Here is a 7,490-nt window from a genome sequence, read left to right on the forward strand (position 1 = left end):
GAATAGTTGTGTTGAGGTCTTTCTATACCATGCTCTCAGGTTAGCAAGTCAGGATATTCTTCTTTGATCTGGGGCCTTTTTTCCTTCAATTCTACCTTTCAAAAGGCATTGAAGTAGCTCGTATCTACCTTGATTTCTCATTATATGTCCCAAGTACTGATGTTGACTAGTACTATGTGCCCATGTACTAGCTTACGGCCCTTCACGATGTTGGCCAAATCTGCGGTTGTGTCAACTTACTACAAACAAAACTCGTTAAAACCAATGCCTACTTAACCCCAAGTATGTCCATTAAATCTCAACAACCATTTGGCGCATACAGGGTGTTAGTAAATAAGTATGAAACATTTTAAGGGCTAATTCTACATGAAAAAATAATGCCGGTTTGCTCTATAAACATATGTTCTCACATGCTTCGTTTCCGAGATACGGGGTGTTGAAATTTTTATTTCAAACTACCAATCTATTTATTGCTCTAAGAACAGTTGAGCTATGAAAATGAAATTTGGTGAGTTTTAGAAGGTAGTTATTTTGCATTTTTTGACATACAATTAAGAATTTTGTATTCATTATTGGCGCGCCTACGGGTAATGATCTGAATTAAAAAAAAAATAGTACGCCACTGAGATATTTAGAATTCAAAATTATTTTTAAAATCCACGTCTAATTTGTGATAAAAAAATCTTTCTTGCCTTTTTTTCATATGGTGCACCGTTTTTATGCAGAAAAATAAAACACCTTGACGCGTATTTTCCATTTTTTAATACATTATCAAGAAATTAATATCCAATATAATAATACTAAACTGGAACAATAACAGAAAATATTACTAATGAGATTTTAACTAGGTGCAGAGCCACAACAAATGTTAAAAATGACCTTCTTTAAAGGTTACAGAAGAATTTTATATTCATCATTGGCACGCGTACGGGGAATTTAAAAAAAAAAAAATAGTACGCCACTGAGATATGTCAAATTAAAAATCATTTTTGAATTGCTGGTTTAATTTACGACAAAAAATGTTTCTTGCCTTTTTTTCATATGCGGCGCCGTTTTTGCAAAAAAATAAAACATTTTAACGTTTACAAAGTATTTGAACTAAGTTTCTATGCATATGGATACTACTTCAAATACTTTGTAAGCGTTAATATGTTTTATTTTTTTGTATAAAAACGGCACCTTGTATGAAAAAAAGACAGGAAAGATTTTTTGTCGTAAATTGAACGAGGAATTCAAAAATGAGTTTTAGTTTGACATATCTTAGTGGCGTATTATTTTTTTTTTTTTTTTTTTAATTCAGACCATTACCCGTACGCGCGACAATGATGAATATAAAATTCTTCTGTGACCTCTAAAGAAGGTCATTTTCAACATTTGTTGTAGCTCTGCACCTAGTTAAAATCTTATTAGTAATACTTTCTGTTATTGTTCCAGTTTAGTATTATTATATTGGATATTTCTTGATAATATATTAAAAAATGAAAAATACGCGTCAAGGTGTTTTATTTTTCTGCATAAAAACAATGCACCATATGAAAAAAGGCAAGAAAGATTTTTTATCACAAATTAGACATGGATTTTAAAAATAATTTTCAATTCGAAAATTTTCAGTGGCGTACTATTTTTTTCATTAAAAAAATTCAGACCATTACCCGTAGGAGCGCCAATGATGAATACAAAATTCTTAATTGTATGTCAAAAAATGCAAAATATCTACCTTATAAAACTCACCAAATTTCATTTTCATAACTCAACTGCTCTTAGAGCAATAAATAAATTGGTAGTTTGAAATAAAAATTTCAACACCCTGTATCTCGGAAACGAAGCATTTGCGGACATATTATAGAGCAAACCGGCATTATTTTTTCATGTCGAATTAGCCCTTAAATTTTTTCATACTTATTTACTAACACCGTGTATAAAACTGAATATATCTTATAAATATACATACAAATTCTACTGTCAGAGTACAAGGAAAAGATGGAAAAATTCAAACAAGCTTTCGATGAAAGGCACTAATTATAAGAGCTTGGCGAACCGCCAAGAACCAGCTAGCTTAAATCAAGGAAAAGGTTTATGGGAAACTTCAGCGTCGAACCTCGCGAACTATTTCTCCTACATCAAGAACCACCTAATGGAATGAACCTGGACTGGAGAACCTGGTGGACACTCAACCGCATACGCACCTGCGTTGCCCCAGTAAAACAGAACCTTTACGAGTAGGGAGCGGATTTATATGCGAGCAATTTTGACGAAATATGCGCATACATATGCAATAAAAAATTACGAAATATGCGCAAGATATGAACAAAAATTTTAAAAAATGCGCATTTTGAGAACCCAAATATTTATCTAAAATAAAATGAATGTATCGATTTTCCACTTTTCCACAGTGCAGTCACTGAAGGTTTTCACCTCCGATTTCGTTGAACCTCCATCGATTTTCATGAAAATTGGTGAGTAATTAGAGGATACCTCAAGGAACAAAGGTGATATTATGCCAACTGGCGCTTTTACCCTGGGGGTGTATGCCACCCCTTCTCGGGGGTGAAAATTATTTTATTAAAAATAATACCATAAGTCGATAGAGGGACAAATTAGAAGCAAAATTTGTTATAAAGTTATTAAAATAAATCGACACTTTATGAGTTATTAAAGACCAAAGATTTTATTTTTTCGTAAAAGAAATGCATGTTTTAAATCGGTTTTTCACATACAAATAAAAAACTGTAAGCTTTTACAAAAAAGTTATTATTACTGAAATTGAAGATAATAAAGAACTGAATACATTTCTCACATAAAGAACTAAACTAATGTTAGTTCAAAGTGAGTTATGGGCAATTGAATGTGTATTTTTTTCGACGAGTACTCAAATCTAAGTATTCAAGCTTAAATGACGGGAAAATGATGCAATGTATAAAATACTCCTGCTAAACATTTATCAAAGTATGAGCTTCAGAACAAGGTAATAGCGTCAAAATTAAGCAAGTTATAATGAAAATAAAAGAACCGTTTCGAATTTTTTAGGAAAAAGTGAAAAATAAAACAAGCCATTTCCACAAAAATTAAAATTTATAGTAATCCTCACAAGAACTTCTTTATATTAGCATAGTTAATGTTTTCGATAATTTTGACCGGTTTAAAATGCATATTTTTGAAAAAAAGGTATATTTTAAAAAATGAAAATTTTTAAAATTATTGTAATTCTCATATTCTTTTGATAATAACTCCAAAAATACTCAATATACGTAAAAAATTATATATAACCAAATTTTAGTTTTTTGTGCCAAATATTTTACCTGTTTTACTATTTCTATAGGGTAAAAAATAACCGAGATAGAAACGTTTAAATCTTAAATTTTGCTGTGGGAACCATGCAACTGGAGTCATTCAACGTTTTATTTTTAAAAAAGTAAGGGGTTTAAAAGATTAGGTTCAACATGCTTAAATATCACTTGAAATTTAACTTTCAAACAGTTTTTAGATGAACCTGATATCGTAAACACGAACGGAGTTATTAAAAAAAAAACAATAACATTTTTTGGAAAAAATTTTAAAAGATAAATTTTAAAAAAAAATTTGGAGCATAATTTTAACGCTAAACATGTTCGGGGGCCCATTTGATAGATATTTTTTAATACTTTGACAAATGTTTAATAAGTTTATGTTATAAAATGCATCAATTTTCCGTTATTTCAGCTTTGATACTTAGAGTTTTTTACTCGCCGAAAAAATATGCATTCAATTACCTATAACTCACTTTTACTTAACATTAAAAGGTTTTTCTAGTAAGGAGTTTATTTCATTTTTTATTAGCTTTAACTTTGATAATAATAACTTTTTTGTTAAAACTTACACTTTTTGAGTTATTGATGAAAAATTGGTTAAAAACATGCATTTTTCTCAAGAAAAATTAAAATCTTTGATCTTTAATAACTCAAAAAGTTTTGATTTATTTTAATAACTTTATTTAACAAATTTTGCTTGAAATGTGTCCCTCTATCGAATTATGGGGTTAATTTTTATAAAATAATTTTCACCCCCGAGAAGGGGTGGCATCCTCCACCAGTGTAAAAGCGCAAGTTGGCACCATGTCACCTTTGTTTCTTGAGATATCCTCTAACCACTCACCAATTTTCATGCAAATCGATGGAGGTTCAACGAAATCGGAGGTAATAGCTAATATCCACCTTCAGTGAGTCCACTAACTATCTTCTTGATTTTTTTTATGGTATCGTTGTAAATTTCTGGTATGTACGTAATGTTTTTCAATGAACTTTCATCGGGCACCCTTGCAATATATTTCCATAAACCCTTTAATCATAGGATTTTCCAGTTTTTTTTTTAAAACCGACTTAAATTTATATTGTTCATTGAATGAATTCATCAACGATTGTCTACTGTCAATGGGTAACTGATCAAAACTACTTTGGATTTGCTTAGGGGCGTCATTTGGTAGGGTCAGGCCCCTGAAAATGACTGAAATTTACAAAAAATAGATCAATTTTGTATTATGTTTGCATATATAATGTATTGTATATATAATGTTTGCCCCCCCCCCCTAGCAAAATTTCAAATAACGCTCCTGGATTTGCTCATCTTCTTGCATTTTGACTTATGTAGTTCTGTCCCGACGTGTTCTGTAACCGAAAATTTTCGCTAAGGTGGTATTTACGGCAATAACACATACTTTTTCAAACTGTTTAAATTTAAAATGTTGAGGAATTAGCCAAATATTATTTATTAAAGAAAAAAGAGGAAGTAAGCAATCTTAAACTCACCATTCTATTATATGCTTTGCAGAATAATTTCCATTGGTGTATAGCTGGGGATATATTCTGATCTGGGAATAAACCAGACTAGAATATTTCGGCATATTGCACTATTCACAAACAAAAGTACTTTTAAACAAAAACTAAACGCACTGAATCGCATTGACTGACTAAAGGTGACTAATTGTACTAATTTACGGGATCTGATTTAAATCATATTTAAATTTCCGTTAGAGAATCGTAAAGCGATGTTTAGAGGGGTAAATATTCTCTTAAAAATAGGGTATTTAACATCCTACAATCATTTTATGACAGCGTACTAGACGCACATTGTGGAAAAGTGCGGTGTCACATTATGCGTTTTGACCGGATGAGAACACATTCGTTTCCAACGCTACCAGACCTATCTGCCACACTATGCGTTTAGTCCGGTGCAGTTTGTAAGCGCGTGACGATGTCTCAAAACGCATCCGTTTCCAACGCAACCGGGCCGACCTGTCACACTATGCGTTTTGACTGGATGCGGTGGAAACGCATATGTGGCATCGCACTAAAGATCAGGAGTTTTCTAAGAAAAACCGAAAAGGTAGTGAATGAGCCGACTTCAGGTAGTTCTCGAAAAGATATGACAGCATGTGCGGGGGAATATGTTATGTCGAGTTAAAACAAATTTTAAATTTTTTCTTTTGGACAAAAATGTTTTTAAATAGACACATAATATGCACGTTTCTTTAAAAAAAAACGCAAAATTTGGTAAAGTTCTCAAATATGCGAAATATGCAAGCAATATACATTTAGCATAAAATCCGCTCCCTATTTATGAGGTATGAAGACAGATAACGACGCACTTTGTGAATGTGGGGAAATACAGAATATGAAGCACTTGAGAGTCTGCAGACTTTTCCCATCACAATAGACCCTGATGATTTATGGCTCATAAAATTATAAATAGTGTAGAAGCCGCCCGATAAATGTGCAGAAAAACTGTAGTGACATCTAGACTCGAAAAAGGAAGTAACAATATAGTAGGAAAATCCTGCATCAACCACATCTTCGTGCTCAACCAACTCAACGAAAAAAAAAGTAGCCAGAGAGAGAGAAATACATCTACTATTCGTCGATCTAACTAAGGCATATGATACCGTACCACTGTGTAAATTATGGCTAATCCTGGAAAAATCCCCTATTAATGTAACTTTAATAAAAGCAGTGCAAAAATTCTATACCAACACCTAATCAAACATAAAAATCAACAACAGATTATCCGATAGCTTCATGGTGAATAAGGGACTACCATAGGGATGCAGCTTATTGCCAACACTGTTTAAAATCTATATAAATCAGGTCTTGAATAAATACCGGAAACCATGTTCAGGCAGGAGTGTATAGCTAAACGACGATTCAACACTATACACACTACATTTTGCTGACGGTCAGGTGGTGATTGCCCAGGGTAAAGATGATCTAATATTTATAACAAACCAGTTGTTTCGAGAATACCAAAAATATGGCCTATATACGTCAATATATAGAAAACCAAATTTATGTGTATAGGAGGAGAGAAAAATGAGTCAAAACTAGAGAATGATATGGTTATCGAATCAAGCTATGATTATGTATATCTTGTGTGAAACAAAGTAATAGGAGGAACTTTGAACTCACTACTTTGCCTAAAAACCATCTCAAAAGAAAAAAACACAGCTATATAATAGAATATTTAAAAGTGGGGTACTGTATGGATGTGAATCCTGGGAACTGATTAGGCGAACAAAACAGAAGCTGCTCGCTCTGAAAAAGGACTTCTGGCGAAGATCGGCCTGCGTCTCCAGTGTCTCACACGTAACGAATGAACGAGTACGGGATATTATGAATAGAAAAACAAACATAATTGAAGAAATCCAGGAAAAACAAATTTGTTCTTATGGCCATGTACAAAGAATGGAGTAATATCAACTCCCAAGCTGATAATGTAATGGCAACCCCCGGGAAAGAAGGAAAAGGGGCAGACTGAAAACTACCTGGATAAGTGGAATACACAAATCAATGTCTGAAAGAAATCTACGACCAGGTGACTGGACATATCGACGCGGGCGGCTGAAAATTTGGACCGGAAGGCGCAAAACGCCATAATTCGGTGATTTATATACTGATGTGATCTTGATTATTGATATGAGATAATATTTTTATATGTTATTTAATTTAATCAATGCATTAATAATAGTCTAATTAATTTACCAGATCACATATCAATATGTTTTCAATCTCAGGGCTTTTTATAAAATTAATTACTTACTTACGTGGCTTCTAAGTATTTCTCAATGGTTCCTAATCGGGATAGGAAAGAAAAGAGTAAAATAATAACACATATGGGTTACAATTGTAATCAAAATATTGTTTATTTTATTTAAATGGCAATCACTGCTTAATATTTGCTATATCTTATTATTCTTAAACATAACATTTACACATGGGAATCTTATTTCCTTTTGGTTTCCAATTGAAAGTTTTTATTAACATTTAACTATTATGATTTATTAGCAACAATTCTATTTAAGTTTGATGAAGCTTTTATGATATTATTGATTATGTTTCTTCAATTTTAAATGTGGTATTTAATACGAAAAACCCATACATTCATGTCCAAACAAATGAGACTGACCTTTTTCTGGTGAACTGAGAATGTCTTCACACAAAACCCGTTTCCTGCTATCTTTGGCT

The sequence above is a fragment of the Diabrotica virgifera genome, chromosome 7 (genome assembly GCF_917563875.1).
Source record: "Diabrotica virgifera virgifera chromosome 7, PGI_DIABVI_V3a".
NCBI lineage: Eukaryota > Metazoa > Arthropoda > Insecta > Coleoptera > Chrysomelidae > Diabrotica > Diabrotica virgifera.